The sequence below is a fragment of the Loxodonta africana genome, chromosome 6 (genome assembly GCF_030014295.1).
Source record: "Loxodonta africana isolate mLoxAfr1 chromosome 6, mLoxAfr1.hap2, whole genome shotgun sequence".
Lineage (NCBI taxonomy): Eukaryota > Metazoa > Chordata > Mammalia > Proboscidea > Elephantidae > Loxodonta > Loxodonta africana.
In genome coordinates this window covers 6669144-6685885 of record NC_087347.1, presented here as the reverse complement: position 1 = coordinate 6685885, position 16742 = coordinate 6669144, and the positions used below count along the sequence as shown (strand labels likewise).

The following is a 16742-nucleotide window of genomic DNA, read 5'->3' as shown; positions in this document are numbered from 1 at the left end:
GATTCTTCTCCTCCCCTTAGAAATAAGTTTCTAACCTTATGAATATATTACTGTAATTAATACATTTCTAATGGGCATAAGCTGTGCTGTTAACACTAATTAGGATTTTTTTATTCTTGAGTTCTATTATTTTTATATCTTTGATAAGCATCTCTTCAGTGGGCGCTCCCCTCCTACCCCCCCACAAATAAGTGAGTTTATGGTAACAAAATGTATTTTAATATTAAAATACATTTCTAACACATTTAATCAACCAAGTATGGCATAATGTGTGGTGACTCCTCATTAATGTTAACTGCTATCCAGTGTAAAAATCGCATTTATTTTGAGGCCATTTAGATTCACATTTTTCATTTGCAGCTATTATAAACCGTTTCTGAGTATACATGCATATTTAATGTTACTAAAAGGTGATAAAGTTGTATGTCCTCTCAGAAGTCCTATTTCATAGAAGGAGTTTCTGGTACACTCACAATAGACCAGTCCATCTCTATAGCTGCCTGAAGGAAGTGGGTGTGTGGGTGTGTCTCCCGAACATGAGGTAGGGGTTTAAGGTTTAGGGTTTGCTTTCAGCATTCCCTTCTCAAGTTGTGAAGAAATGAAGGGATAGAAAGTGACTCCCATCAATAAAAACCAAACCCATTGCTGTCAAGTCGATTCCAACTCGTAGTGACTCTATGGGCTAGAGTAGGACTGCCCCACAGGGTTTCCAGGGAGCAGCTGGTGGATTTGAACTGCCTACTTTTGTTTAGCAGCTACAGCTCTTAACCACTGTGCCACCAGGGCTCAGATACAGTGAAACTCCAAGTGGAATTCTATGACGAGGCCCCAAGTGAAGGATAAGAAACCACTTTCTACTGTGGGGTAATAATAACATAAAAGTGGTGGGTGGACTTGATTTCATTAACACTGAAAAGTGAATTTGCCGTGTCACCTTTGGTTCATCTCAGAGAATGAAGCCAGGGTGTGAGTCTTCCTCCTCCTATTGGATGTTTTGGGGCGGGGGGCTGGAAGGTGCAGAGTGGGTGTTTGTTTAAAATTGCATCCCGTCTGATATGTGCATTCTTTATATATGAGTTAAACAATGTAATGTAAACTTGGGTAACTTTATCACAAATGGAGGAAATGATACACTTTAAAAAATTATTTATCTGGATTTGTTTAACACTAACATACAGAAATATGCTGGGTCATCAACTGTCAGCATTTTTAAAAGATTAATTCATGTTTTAATGTCCGTTTTTTTAGATATGGTATCCATAAAGGATATTTCAGTTCTGAAAATGAAAAATGATTGGAAATTGAATTGAATTTAATGTACGGATGCAGAAAACATTGAAATAAGTGGGAAAAAAACCACCTTATACACCTTACCTTGTATGTGCAAAAGAAGCATATGTGCTATCTTTAATATTCTGAATGAATTAGAGAAGTTTGTGTTTCTACTCACCATAATTAGTGAAACCATTTAGAATGATTAGAAACAAATGTGTGGGTTGATTTTTTTAACCAATACATATTTTATATTAATTTCATCTTTATTCTTAAGATTGTATACAAGTATTTTTATAGTTCTAATTGGTACATGTAAATTAATAAGTTCTTGAGTGTGTACCTTTCTCTTCTATCTGGTATTACGTATATCACACCTTTATAACATTAAGACATAGCAAAGTCTTCTTTTTCGCCAAAAAAAAAAAAAAATCATTGCTGTCAAGTCAATTCCAACTCATAGCAACCCTGTAGGACAGAGTAGTTAACTGCCCGGCAGGGTTTCCAAGGAGCAGCTGCTGGTGGATTCAAACTGCTGACCTTTTGGTTAACAGTGGAGCTCTTAACCACTGTACCACCAGCTCCTCCTTTTTCACAAGTGGAGCCAAATCCCATCTTTTCTTGCGGTCACATTCACTTTCCTCAAGAGCAGTGCTCAGTTACAGTTGTTCTCCAGGGCCAAGGTGATGGCGATGGTGATGTTGTTATGTGGTATTTCCAAAGGTAACTTTTGAATGTCTAAAACTTCACTAGTCTCTGAGAAGATATTTATGTATGAGAAATGAATGTTACTTTGTACTTTTAGGAGTTCTCCCAGGGAGTTTTGTTTCTAATTAAATTCAGCAAATACTCATTGAGCACTTTGTCATAGAAAGAAAAGATACATGGTGGTTGTAACTCTACAGTGATGGTGAGGAGTGTTCTTAGGACCAGCTGAGGGTGCCAGGTCTTAGAATTCAGAGAGTGGAGGAATTCCTACAGCTAGTGTGTTCTACAGAGGTTTCAGTGGAGAGAAGGCACCTGAGCTGAGATTTAAAATAAGGGACAGTTTCCAGTGCCAAGGGGCAGAGAGTCTATGTGCCAGAGGATGCCAATGGCCTGGGCAAAGCTCACAACAGTGTGGGAAGTTTGGGAATCCTTGAGTCGCTTTCCATGGGGTTGGGCTCTGGGGAAAATGAGAGTGAGAATGGGTAGGGCCGAAAACAGAGTAAATGCCTGGGATGGCTTTGGAATGAGGTGCAGTGTTATGACAGTGAGTTTTGCAGTGGTGCAGAAGGTGAGTGGTGTGCTCTATTTATTTGTTCATGTATATTTTCCCTTGTTCCCAAAATAACAAAAGGGATAGAGACAAGAGGCCAGGTAGCCAGTTGAAAGTGTTGCCCCCATCCTGGAGGAATGTAAAGCCCTAGATACACTGTTACCACCCCCATCTGGCAGTGTGTAGCACTGCGGTAGCTTGCATGTTGCTGTGATGCCGGAAGCCACACCACTCCATGGTGGCCAGGTTTCCACACAGCTTCCAGATTAAGACAGGCTAGGAAGAAGGACCTGGCAATCTACTTCCAAAAATTGTTGTTGTTCTTAGGTGCCAACTCACGGTAACTCTATGTACAACAGAACAAAACACTTCCTGGTCCTGTGCCATCCTCACAATTATTATGCTGGAGCCCATTGTTGACGCCAGTATGTCAGTCCATCTCATTGAGGGTCGTCTTCTTTTTCACTGACCTTCTCCCTTACCAAGCATGATGTCCTTCTCCAGGGACTAGTCCCTCCTGATATCATGTCCAAAGTACGTGAGACGAAGTCTCGTCATCCTCACTTCTAAGGAGCATTCTGGTTGTACTTCCTCCCAGACAGATTTGTTCCTTCTTCTGGCAGTCCGTGGTACAGTCAATATTTTTCACCAACACCGTAATTCAAAGGCATCAATTCTTCTTTAGTCTTCCTTCTTCATTGTCCAGGTTTTGCATGCGAATGAGGTGATTGAAAATACCATTGTTGGGCCAGGCACACCTTAGTCCTCAGAGTTACATCTTTGCTTTTTAACATTTCAAAGAAATCCTTTGCAGCAGATTTGCCGAATGCAGTAAGTGCTCTGATATCTTGACTGCTGCTTCGATGAGTGTTGATTGTAGATTCAGATGAAATCCTTGACAACTTCGATCTTTTCTCCGTTTATCATGATGTTGCGTATTGGTCTAGTTGTGAGGATTTTTGTTTTCTTTTATGTTGAGGTGTAATCCATACCGAAGGCTGTAGCCTTCGATCTTTATCAGTACATACTTCAAGTCCTCTTCACTTTCAGCAAGCAAGGTTGTGTCATCTGCATATTGCAGGTTAATAAGCCTTCCTCCAGTCCTCGTGCGTGTTCTTCATATGGTCCAGATTATTTTCTCAGCATACAGTTTAAATGAGTATGGTGAAAGGATATAACCCTGACGCATACCTTTCCTGATTTTAAACCATGCAGTATCCCTTTGTTCAGTTTGAATGACTGCCTCTAGGTCTACGTACAAGATCCAAAAATTAGGCAGTGAGTAAATACCCCGTGGATCACGACAGAACATTGTCTGATATAGTGCTGGAAGATGAGTCCCCTCGGTTTAAAAAAAAAAAGGCACTCAAAATACACAGTGGCTGCAACAGTGAACCCCAGCATACCAGTGATCTTGAAAATGGTACAGGATCGGTCAGTGTTCCATTCTGTTGTACGCTGGGTCACCATGAGTCGGAACCAACTCTTCCACAGCTAACAGCAACAGATACACTGTTAAAAGACACACACACAGCTCATCATAATACATGATAACAATTCAAACACCCACCATCATCACCACTTTCTGGATCTACCATCTCATTCATTCGGTGAAAAAGAAACCCTAAAAGCTGGGGCTAGAATTTCCATGTGGAATTCAGGTCATGAAGTGAGAACGGACCTCTAGTTTAGATGCTGCCTCTCCGGGATGAGAAGGAAGACCACACCCCAGCCTGTGGTCTTTCTGTAGAACCAAGAAGGTTAGTAGAAAACAACTGCAGGGCTGTCTCACTGAAGGCCCTAAACTAAGACTACAAAGAAATGTTTTAATAGATGTTTATCTAAGGAAAAGCCAAGGGCAATATATTCTGCTTGATTCTCTAAAAAGGGGCCCAGATGTTTACCCGAGAAGCCCCAGTCCATTCCATCTTGTTCAGAAGATTCAATCTGACAGTGGAACACAATTAAGAATGTGTCCTTCCTCCCCCCGCCCCCCAAACACACACAGACTCCGCACCACAGACAAGCAGAACAGGACAGATCCATCCCCAAAGAAACAACCAGCCCCCAAAACAATGGTGCATCCGAGTCACCCAGACCTGAGGGTGAGCCAGGAAAACAGGCGCCTTTGAACAGCTGGCCAGCCTTCTGCTTGCTGTCCGCGCCCGATTAGGGCAGCTTCGGACAGCTTCTAATTGGTTCCAGGGACTCTCGGCCGCCCTGAGATCTGCCGTTCAAACTTGAGCAGCATGGTGATCAATAGAAGCTGACGGCCGCAGAGGCCATATTGACTTTCCATTCCTAAACGGGGGGATCATTAGTCAAGAAAAGCATCTTTTAATTACTCCCAGGAAGGGGAAAAGAAATCTTTTCGGGTGGATTCTGCAGCCGCTGCCATTTTTCCCCGTGCATTCGATATTAAATTTATCGTCACAGGAGGGGAGAAGATGCCATCGTACCCATGGTAATGGGGGGGTTCATCTGGAGTGAGAAGTGATGTTGGAGTAGATCGATGCTACAGTTGACTCCATCTGGGCAGGGATCAGAAGTCCCCTCTCTAATTGCTATTGATACCATTTAAGCACACGCTTAAAATAATCGATTTTAAATGGGGGTGCTGGAGGGGTGGGGAGGTGGTAGCAGTGGACAGGATTAACAAGATTTTAGGGGTGCAAGGAGAGGCCGTTTGCTGTCTGTAGGTACTCAGGGTGTGAGTTTGTATATCATATATATAGTGTGTTGTGGTGGAGAATTGGGCTTTGTTCAGGTGTTGGGACAGATGGTATAATGATAGGCAGCATTCGCCGATCTCTTGGGTGACCCTTCCAAATGGAACCATAATAAGCTCAGAAAAACAAAAAACCAAACTCGTTGCCGTCAAGTGGATTCTGACTCATAGCGACGCAATAGGACAGAGTGGATCTACCCCGTAGGGTTTCCAAGGAGTGGCTAGTGGTGGATTCGAACTTCCAACCATTTGGTTGGCAGGCTGAGTTCTTACTCACTGTGCCACCAGGGCTCCAGTAAGCTCAGAGGTAGCTATGAAAGCAGGCAGGTGAATATTTCTTGAGCAAATGAATGAACAGGTGAAAACAAGACAGACCAAGTTGGTCTGCCAGAAACCCGCACATCAGGTGCTACACCTTGCTGCCTCAGTGCCTCGGGTCCCTTGTGTGTTCAGGGTAAAAAGGGGGCTCTGACACCCCCAGCACACGGCACAGCCATCTCAATAAACAGCTGTACACCTGGTTGTTAACCTGAAGTTTCGCAGTTCGAACCCACTCAGCAGCTCTATGGAAGAGAGGCCTGTCAATCTGCCTCCGTGAAGATTACAGCCAAGAAAACCCTATGGGGCAGTTCTACTCTGTAACACACAGGGTCGCCGTGAGTCGGAATCGACAGGGCAACAGCCAACAGCACGTGCTTTCACCTTCTGCCTGTGGCTGTATTTTAGGGGTTGCTCTGCTTCCCCGCAGCTGGGTTGTCCTGCTTTGTCATTGGTTCCTCTCCTGGAGCAGTATGTCGGATATACTACAGTGAGAATCATTTCCTACTAGATGGAGGGGAGCCCTCTGGTGCCACACACAGGCCTCTTGGCAGAAGCCACACTCTGCCGGATGGACAGCTTCTCCACCTTCTTGTGCCATCTCTCCGTCCCCACATCAGGGCATCTGGCCTGGGAGGATCTGCAGAGGGTTCCTATTTGCATTTCAGCGCAGGTAGCCTATTTACCTGGTAGTGTGGGAGCCTGCTGATTTGGTCTAGGAAATCAGTGGGAAGCTGGAAGTGGTGAAGTGTGTTTTCAATTCCATGAAAGAGCTCTTGAGAGAAGCTCCCAGCGTCATTGAAATCACCGTCACCTCTAGGGTATCACTTGGAAGAGAACTGAGTTTGCTGATTTAGTACCCGTTCTCCGCCCCCTCCCCATTTTTTTTAGCACCCTTTCTCTCCTTCTCATTGTTTGCAAGTTCACCTCCATGCCCAAACTCCGTTCTTGTCTTCAACCTCTAAAAAGATGGCACCTTCCATAGGAAGACTGGCCCGGCACCAGGAACCTGTGTGGGAGAAGCTGGCTGCCACGCTTCCAGGTGGAGACACAGGTCCCCGCGATGCCAGCCTGGCTCCTTTTGATTGCAAAGCACTGCTTTCATCTTATTTATGCACACGGCGATATCGATAAAGGGGAAATGTATCCAAACTGAAAATAATTGGATCCCTACGGCTAACTCTGAGATATTAAAAGCAGGACCACTTGGCTATGTCTTTGTCTTGTTGGGTTTGATCATCAGATCACAATCCCATAATCTCAGGCTCAAATTTCTGGCGTGAAGATGCGCTGTTACAAATGTGGCCTTGGGGAACACAGCTACCCACACGGCCCGGGGACCAGCTCAGCTTATTATTTTTCAACAGTTCTTGGCCCGAGAGGCAGTGTTTTGTCTCTTTTGAGCGTTCCTGTGCTTGACACCTTTTCCTGTTTTCTTTCTTTTAAAAAAAAAATAGGGAGGGGGAGAAATGAAAAAAAAAAAGGACTTTGCCATGCTGACCAGAGCCCATCTGCATTTGGGTGGCATCTGTCCCCCACATGTCACTTCCCTCATTAACAAGCAATTGAATTAATTAAATGCTACTCAGAACACGCATAACAAGCTACCGGCAGTGTCCAAATTAGCACTGATAATCAAGGATGATTTCCTTTATTATCCTGCTAAGTGGTGTGCAGACTCTGATCTCCCTGTCTGCCCTCATCTATTTACGTTCCCCCAGCTTCTGCCTTTGGAAACGGGACTTCTCTTACCTAGTTAATTTGCCACGATCACCGAGCATGGCGGATGGATCCCTGCCCCCGCCGCCACCGCTGCCACCGCGCCGTCCCCTCCCCGGCTGCCCTCCCCCAGCCCCAGCCTTTGTATCTCCAACTCACTGATAAATTAAAGGCCACCCCTGTGGTCTCTCAAGTGAGTAATAGAGGCAGAAATTTCATTTTGCAACTGGCTGATTTAATGATCCAAAGGGTAATTAATGGCCTGATTATCTTAATGTTAAATATGTCCGGCAGCAATTACTGTGACCTCCCGCTTGTCAAGGTCCGGGATCTGCTCTTCTTTCAATTAAGTTCTCTGGGGCTTAATGGTATGAATAAACTCCTGATTCTATCATCCTGGACGCAGAGGGTTCAGGGAGCTGGGGGCTCATTTGGGGTTTTAATCAGCCTGTCTTCTACTCCAGCGATCAGAGTTAACAATTATAACAAGGACAGTTTAACTTTCTTCTTCCCCGTGCGGCAACCCCTGCCCCCGACCCCCAGCCCCGCACTTTTCTTTTGTTTTATTTTATTTATTTTCACGGGTTTATCTCAGTGCTCGGAGGGAGAATTCTGTGTGTGTCCAGGAAGCCGCTGCTACGTGAGGCTCGTCTCTTCCAATATAAATTATCATGTGAATGCCGTGGTTTTTCTATTTGACAGGCTTAATTAATTGGCAGGAGCCCCTGAAAATGACAGTGGCACTAATTGCAACTCCAAGCAAATTTCCGTCATTGCGGTGCGCCTGTCGGCGGGCATGCCCCAGCCCCAGCTGGCACAGCGGGTCAGCCGTTTCCCTCTCTGTCTCCCATCTGGGAAGGCACCTTGGTCGTCCATGACGGCAGGGCCAGACTCGGAAGAGCCGTGGGTTTGCAGGGAGGGACATTTATTGCCGGTAAAGTTTACACATCTGCCGTTCCACCAACCCAGCAGCTGCTAGGGGCCTTCGGATTTTCCTTAAGATATTTTAGCGACATCACTTTAAGCAGGGAGACAAGGAATCGGACTGTGAGAGTCGTAACTCACTTAGCAGCTGTTCAGGATGAGGAGGCCCTCGTTAGCACATTGTTGGATAGGCTGGAGTTTACTGGGGCTCCGTGCCCTCGTCAGAAACGTGCAACTATAAATATTAACCCAATTAGGTAAATGTGCAAATGAGAAGTGCATTAACACAGCCTTAAAAATAATACCTGTAGATGACAGTGGACCACAGATACAGCCATTTATCTAGAATGCCATGCTCAGGGAGCTTGGGGGAAGTTAGGTTCAGCCACGGTGCTTTCTGAACAAGCCCGGTTTACAGACTAGCTCTGACTGTAACCAAGGCGATTTTAGGACGATTCTGCATCAGGTTAAGTCAAATGGAGCCTGCCTATTAAAGGACAACTGTCCCTCACATTTTCCCTTTGACCCAGACGGGCACAACAGTGCAGTGGTTTACTGTAGCTGCCAGGTGTCCATGGACCCCAGTCATTTTTTTGGTCCTTCAGGAAACTAGCATGTACCAGGAGCCAGTTTGCCGCCAGGGAGCTGTCTCGGTCGAACATCCTTATTTTTGAAATGTAGCAATGGAAACAATTAAGGAGTTTGTGAATTTGTGAGAATTTTTGGGCTCCTTGGGAGACGAAAATGTAAGTCGTTGGCAAAGGCCCCCCGCCTCCTCCTGCGTGCCCTGCGCACGTTGAGCCTGTGTGTATCTGCCGGTGGGTATAAAGGAGTCGACTGAGATTAGCCTTCTGAGGCTGAGGTCAGATGTCATGGAGGATATTGTAAACAAGGGCCCAAAATGCTCTCTGAAACACTGCCTCTATCTTGATTCCTCATGCAGCAGAAATTTCCCAAACCTAAAGGATCCCTTTTTTCAGTGGTGGTTGGATTATTTTTTGCCCCAGAAATTGTTTCTTTTCTAAGGAGCCCCTCAGCTTCTTTCTTCTTAATAATGAAGGAAGAAGGAAGCAAACATGAATCCAGAGTTCACAGGATCCATGGGCACCTCGTGCTTTTCCTTAACGCCCATTTCTAGATGCAGGAAGTGGGAAGTGGGGATCCGTAAATCATCTGCCGGGCCACACAGGCACAAGCAGAGAACCACCTGGGCCCAGGATCTGAACCCAGAAATCCAGTCTCGGCGCTTCTGCTCCCGCTGTCCTTGTTCTGCTGTCAGTCCAGTCCGATGGGCAGTCACAGGAAGAGCCACACCGCGGTTCAGCGGCATCCCTCTCCTCTCCTCCCCTTACGCCCGGCTCTGCTTCTCTTCCAGCGGCCGTTGTATATCCGTGTCTGTGTGTGTAGATAACCAGCTGCAGTCAGGTTGACTCTGACTAATGGCGACCCCAACCACATGTATGTCAGGGCAGAGCTGTGCTCCACAGGGCTTCCAAGGCGGATTTTTCAAAAGCACATCGCCAGGATTTTCCCTGGGGCACCTCTGGGTGGACTTGAACCTGCAACCTTTTGGTTAGCAACCAAGTATGTTAGCCATTTGCAACCCAGGGACTCTGTATGTATATATGTATGTGCGTGTGTATACATGTATGTATGTGTATACATATGTGTGTTTTATGTGTGCACATATAAATTACTATAAATTTGTTATATATAGTAACTATATCTTCTCTGCATTTATAAAATCTAGTAGCTTCACTTTGGTAACTGAAGTAAAAATGGTAAAGCATGGTTCATTTTAGCTTGCATTCATGTGTTAAGTCTAACCTTTTGAGTCATACAGTCATGATTCTGAAGTCTTAGTTCTCTGCTGTCGGTGCTAACCCTAAGAGCATCCCTGAAAGGCAGTGATGAGAACTCTAAATACCTGGATCCACCGACAGAGGTGGGGTTCAAGCCTCAGCTGTTCATGTAACCACACCTGTCTCTTGTCCTTGACCCAACACTGCATTTTGAAAATGTTGAGCCTGTGTTTCAAAGGGTTCACCATCTTATTTATTATCTGCATGAGACGACATGGGGAGCCGGGCCAGCAGATTTCTAGGTCTGGTTTTATGGCCACCATCCTCTGCAATTTTGATAAAAACAGGGCTTTTTTTTCTCTATTTTTAAGATGAAACTAGTTATTGTTTCCACTCACTTAATCATTAGATTTAATGCTAAGAAATAATATTTATGATGTTGCCTGGACCCCTTTTTAATCTGGAAAACTCACAGTCAGCTTTGTACTAGATCCTGCTTGCTAACAGTGAGAGGAACAAGTGCCCACACCCTCCCAGGTGCTGGGGTCTGCTGATGAGGAAGACTGGGTCCATGTTTATTTTGCTTTGTATCTGTGGAGCAGTTTGTCCAGCATCAGCCTCGTCTAGAAATGCAGATTCCTGCCCCCCAACCCCTGCCCCAGGTCTGCTAAATCAGCACCTGCTGTGGGCCCAGCAGTCTGGGTTTTAACTATGCACGGGTCTGTACCAGTGTGAGCCCTGTGTACCGGTCTGTACCGAGGTGAGCCCTGTGTACCGGTCTGTACCGAGGTGAGCCCTGTGTACCGGTCTGTACCGAGGTGAGCCCTGTGTACCGGTCTGTACCGAGGTGAGCCCTGTGTACCGGTCTGTACCGAGGTGAGGCCTGTGTACCGGTCTGTACCGAGGTGAGGCCTGTGTACCGGTCTACACCTGTGTACCGGTGAGTCCTATGCACTGGTCCACGCCTGTGTACCGGTGAGTCCTGTGCACTGGTCCACGCCTGTGTACCGGTGAGTCCTGTGCACTGGTCCACGCCTGTGTACCGGTGAGTCTTATGCACTGGTCCACACCAACGTGAGTCCTATGCACTAGTCTACGCTTGTGTACTGGTGAGTCCTATGCACTGGTCCGCACCAAGGTGAGTCCTATGCACTGGTCTGCACCAAGGTGAGTCCTATGCACTGGTCTACACCTGTGTACTGGTGAGTCCTACCCACTGGTCCACACCAAGGTGAGTCCTACCCACTGGTCTGCACCAAGCAGTATGAACAAATGCCCACAACCTGTCTGGAGTCCTCCTCTTGTAGCCCAAGTCCATGGACTTCATTCCTCACCTCCTGAGACCCCAGTTATCAGTCTTCTTTTCTCACCAGGCCCCAGCCCGGCCTAATGTATCCAATACAGCAGCCCAGCAGCTGCCACAGCCAGAGAGCATCTTTCTGTATCTGCCTCCAGTTCAAGAGGATTATACACTGGGACCCAGTGTGATTTATTTTAGGAAAGCAAGGTTGGTTCAACGCACACACACACACACAAAAGTCAATCAACATCGCGTTAATAGGGTAAAGGACAGTGGCTACGTGATCATCTCAGTGGGTGCAGAAAACGCATTTGACAAAATCTAACACCCTTTCATGATGAAAACACTCAACAAATTAGGAGGAGAAGGAACCTTCCTCCACCTGGTAAAAGCATCTGCAAAAAAAATAAAAACAGCTAACCTCATATTTGATGGCGAAGGACCGAAAGTTTTCCCCCTAAGATCAGGAACAAGACAGCCATATGCACTGCCTTAGACAAGGAAAAAAAAAACCAAAAGGCATTCAGACTGAAAATGAAGAAGTAAAACTATTTCTATTTGCAGATATCATTACCTTATGTATAGATAATCCTAAAGAATCCCCCAAAATAACTATTACAGTTAATAAATGAGTTCAGCAAGGTTGCAGGACACAAAGCCAATAATCAGAAATCAGTTGCATTTCTATACACTAGCAATGCACGATCTGAAAATGAAATTAAGAATACAGGTCCATTTACGGCAGCATCCAAAAGGGTAAAATCCTTAGGAAAAAGTTTAACCAAAGAAGCGTAAGACTTGTGTACTGAGAACTACAAGCTGCAAACCATCATTGAAAGAAATCAAAGACCTAAATAAATAGAAAGGCGTTCGGTATTCATGGATTAGAGGACAATGTGTTAAGATGGCAGCACTCCCCAAGTTGACTTAGGGATTCAACGCAACCCCTATCAAAATCATCACAGCTGTCTTTTTTTTTTTTTTGCAAAAATTGACAAGCTCATCCTAAAAATTCATAGGGAAAGTCAGGGGACTCAGAATTGCAAGAACAATCTTGAAAAAGAAGAACAAAGTCAGAGGACTTACACTTCCCAATTTCAAAACTTACCGTGAAGCCGCAGCAGTGAAGGCTGTCATGCTGCCATATGGGTGGACATGTAGATTAATGGGATGGAATTGAGTCCAGATATAAGCCCATGTGTCTATGGCTAATTGATTTTCTACAAGGATGCTAAGACAGGTCAAGGGGGAAAGACAAGTCTTTTCAGCAAGTGTTGCTGGGCAACTGGAGATCCACATGCAAAAGAATGAATTTGACCCTTACCTCACCCCATATACAAAAAAATTAACTCAGAATGGATCAAAGACCTAAATGTAAGATCTACAGCTATAGAACGCTTAGAAAACACAGGTGTAAATCTTTGTGGCCTTGGATTAGGCATGGGTTCCTTAGATATGATACCTAATGTACAAGCAGCCAAAGAAAAAAATAGAGAAATTGGACTTCATCAAATGAAGAACTTCTGTGCTTCAAAGAACACTAACAAGAAAGTGAAAGGACAGTCCGTAAATAGGAGAAAACACTTGCAAATTACATATCTCGTAAGGGTCTCCTATCCACAATATGTAAAAAACATCTGCACCTCAACAATAAAAAGAACCAACAGCACAGTATTTGGCAGAGGATCTGATAGACATTTCTCCAAAGAAAATATCCACGTGGCCAATAAGCACATGAGAAGGTGCTCCTCATCGTTAGTCACCAGGAAAATGCAGATCAAAACCACAGTGAGCTACCACCTCACCCCGCTTTGAATAGCTGTTGTCAAAAACAGACAGTGGCGAGTGTTGACAAGAATGTAAAGAAATTGGACCTTTGATACAGTGCTGGTGGGAATAGAAAATGGTGCAGCCACTTCGGAAAACGGTTTGGCAGTTTCTGAAAATGTTAAACATAGAGTTAAATGTCTGACCAGGCAATCCTACTCGTTGGTATATCGCTAATTTAAAACACACGTCCATGGAAAAGCTTGTACGTGAGTGTCCATAATAGGTAGAAAGTGGAAGCAGTCCAGGTGCTCATGAATTGATGAATGGATGAATAAGACATGGTCCATCCCTACAATGGGCCAGTAAAAAGAATGAAGTAGTGCTACATGCTACAACCTGGAAGAACCTTGAAAACATTATGCTGATTGGAAAAAACCAACACAAAAGGCCACCTATTATGTTGTTTATATGATGTGTCCAGAACAGGCAAATCCAAAGAGACAAAGTAGACCTGTCTTTTCCATGGCCCAGTGGGAATAGGGAGGCGGGAGTGACTGCTCACGGGTCTTTTGGGGCTGGCACAGATGTTCTGGGGTTAGGTTCGTGGTGATGGTTGCACAGGAGCCCTGTGGCCCAGTGGTTAAGAGCTCGGCTGCTAACCCACAGGTCAACAGTTCAAATGCACCAGCCGCTCCTTGGAAACCCCATAGGGCAATTTTACCCTGTCCTATAGGGTCTCTGTGAATCAGAATCAACTCGACGGTAGTGTTTTTTATGGGATGGTTGCACAACCTTGTGAGCATATTAAAAAATCACTGAATTATACAACTCAAAAGGGTGGGTTTGATGACATGTGAATTATATCAATTTAAAAAAACGAGGAATTTCCAAAAGAGAAGAGACAGGACAGGTCATTCCAGGAAGAGAGAACGGCCTGGACAAAAAAGCAAAAGCACAGGAGAGCGTGCCAGGTGGCAGGGACAGGTAGGCCAGTTGTCTTCTTATCATTTGGCAGGGAGAGCCGGTGGAGGAGTTTACCCATACACTTCAGCCAAAGATCTGTGGTCCATAGTAGAACAGACCAAAGGAAGGTGAGACCAGCTGGAAGGTGTTGCCTGATGTCCAGTTGAGAAAGTGAATCCAAATCACTATAATAGCCCCAAGGTATTGAGGGCCATGGGGGCCAGGTGAGAGCCAGGTACTTCCCAGGTACTGCCTCACGTGGTCACCGCAACAAACCTGCATCATTCTCCCCATTTTGTCAACTAGGAACCTGACCAGAACGCCACTCTGGGAAGGGATGGCCAGAGGGATGGAGGCAGAGTCTACTGAAGGGGTCCAAGGGCCAAAACACAGTCAGGACCCTTAGCCAAGCCAGATGCGAGCATGACAGAGGACAAGCAACGGTAATGGTGCCTCGTTTTCTTCCCCAGGCTATTGGGTCGACAGTGAGGCCCTTAAATGATAGGCGCGAGAACAAACAAGAGGTACTCTCAGCCATAAAATCTCAACAATTAGATCTTTGTGTTAATGGAGATAGCGGCTGTACACCTTCGTGCCCAGTGATTTTGATCCAGTGGTTAAGCAGGATGGCGCGGCCCAGCTTCCTGGGCACGGAGCATTGGCTTCGTAGTGTAGCCCCTGGTCTTCAGAACCACACCGCCCAAGGCCAGTGGAACACAGAGCATCCAACCGGCTTCTTGTTAGAAGTCCTGAGAATTTGCGTTTCTAACAAGTTCTCAGGCAATGCAGTTGCTGCTGGTTAAGGGCCAAAATTTATTGTACGTAAGAATCACCTGGGGATCTTGTTAAAATGTAGATTTTTTTGTGTGTGTGCTTCAGATGAAGGTTTACAAAGCAAATTAGTTTCTCGTTAAACAATTAATACACATATTGTTTTGTGACATTGGTTGCCAACCCCACGGTGTGTCAACACTCTCCCCTTCTTGACCTTGGATTCACCTTTTCCATTTGTCCAGTTTTTCTATCCCTTCCTGTCTTCTCATCCTTGACCCTGGGGTCTGCTGTGCCTGTTCAGCCTCCTGTACATGGTTGAGCTCATATATTATTGTTTGTTTTATGGGCCTGTCTAATCTTTGGCTGAAGAGTGAACCTCAGGAATGACTTCAGTACTGAGTTAAAAGTGTCCCAGCTGCACCCTCGGGCTTTCGCCAGTCTCTGTCAGATCAATAAGTCTGGTGTTTTTTCATAAGTTAGAATTTTTTTCTACATTCTTCTCCAGTTCTGACCTCGACCTTCCATTGTGATCCCTGTCAGAGCAGTTGGTGGTGGTAGCCAGGCACCATCTAGTTGTGCTGGACTCAGTCTGGTGGAGGCTGTGGTAGTTACGGCCCACTAGTCCTTTGAACTAACCTTTCCCTCCTGTCTTTGGTTTTCTTCATTCTTCCTTGCCTCATACAGAGTAGGACCAGTGGAGTATCCTAGATGGCTGCTCATGAGATTTTAAGACCCCAGCTACCACTCACCAAAGTAGGATGTAGAACATTTTCTTTATAAACTATGTTATACCAATTGAGCTAAATGTCCCTGGAGACCCTGGTCCCCAGCCCTTAGCCCAGTAATTTGGTCCCTCAGGGAGTTTGGATATGTCTATGAAACTTCTGTGACTTTGCCTTGGCCAGGTTATCCTGACTTCCTCAGTATTGTGTACCGTCTGACCCTTCACCAAAGTTACCACTTATCTATTGTCTATGTAGTGTTTTGCCTCTCCACCCCTCCCCTCCCTTGTAACCATCAAAGATTATTTCTTTCTGCATGGAAACCTTTTCATGAGTTTTTATAGTAGTGGTCTCATACAGCATTTGTCCTTTTGTGATTGACTTATTTCACTCAGTTTAATGTCCTCCAGATTCATCCATGTTGTGAGATGTTTTGCAAATTCATCATTGTTCTTTATCATTGAATAGTATTCCATTGTGTGTATATACCATAGTTTATTTATCCATGCATGTGCTGATGGGCACTGAAGTTGTTTCCATCTTTTTCTGCTGTCATGAATAATGCTGCAATAAATATGGGTGTGCATATGTCTATTAGTGTAACAGCTCTTGTTTCTCTAGGATATATTCCTAGGAGTGAGTGAAATGTAGATTCTGATTCACTATATCTGGGGTTGTATCATGGATTGAAGAATGTCCCCCCAAAAATGTGTATATCAATTTGGCTGGTCTGTGATTCCCAGTGTCCTGTGGTTGTCCTCCATTTTATGATGGTAATTATATGTTAAAGAGGATTAGGGTGGGATTGTAAGACCCTTACTAAAGTCACATCCCTAATCCAATGTAAGGGGAGTTTCCCCGGGGTGTGGCCTGCACCACCTTTTATCTTACAAGAGTTAAAAGGAAAGTGAAGCAAGTGAGGGGCCAAGGGCTCATACCACCAAGAAACCAGTGCCAGGAGTAGAGCGTGTCCTTTGGACCCGGGGTCCCCATGTGGAGAAGCTCCTAGTCCAGGGGAAGATTGAGGAGAAGGCCGACAGAGAGAGAAAGCCTTCCCCTGGAGCTGACGCCCTGAATTTGGACTTCTAGCCTGCTGGACTGTGAGAGAATAAACTTCTCTTTGTTAAAGCCATCCACTTGTGGTGTTTCTGTTACAGCAGCACTAGATGACTAAGACAGGTGGAAATGCAAA

General features: G+C 45.2%; 1 protein-coding gene across 3 annotated transcripts in view; it reads left to right on the top strand.

Moving 5' to 3' along the window:
* Positions 1 to 16742, top strand: part of AGAP1 (ArfGAP with GTPase domain, ankyrin repeat and PH domain 1) — a 672497-nt gene that overhangs the window by 592692 nt on the left and 63063 nt on the right. The window lies entirely within an intron of this gene.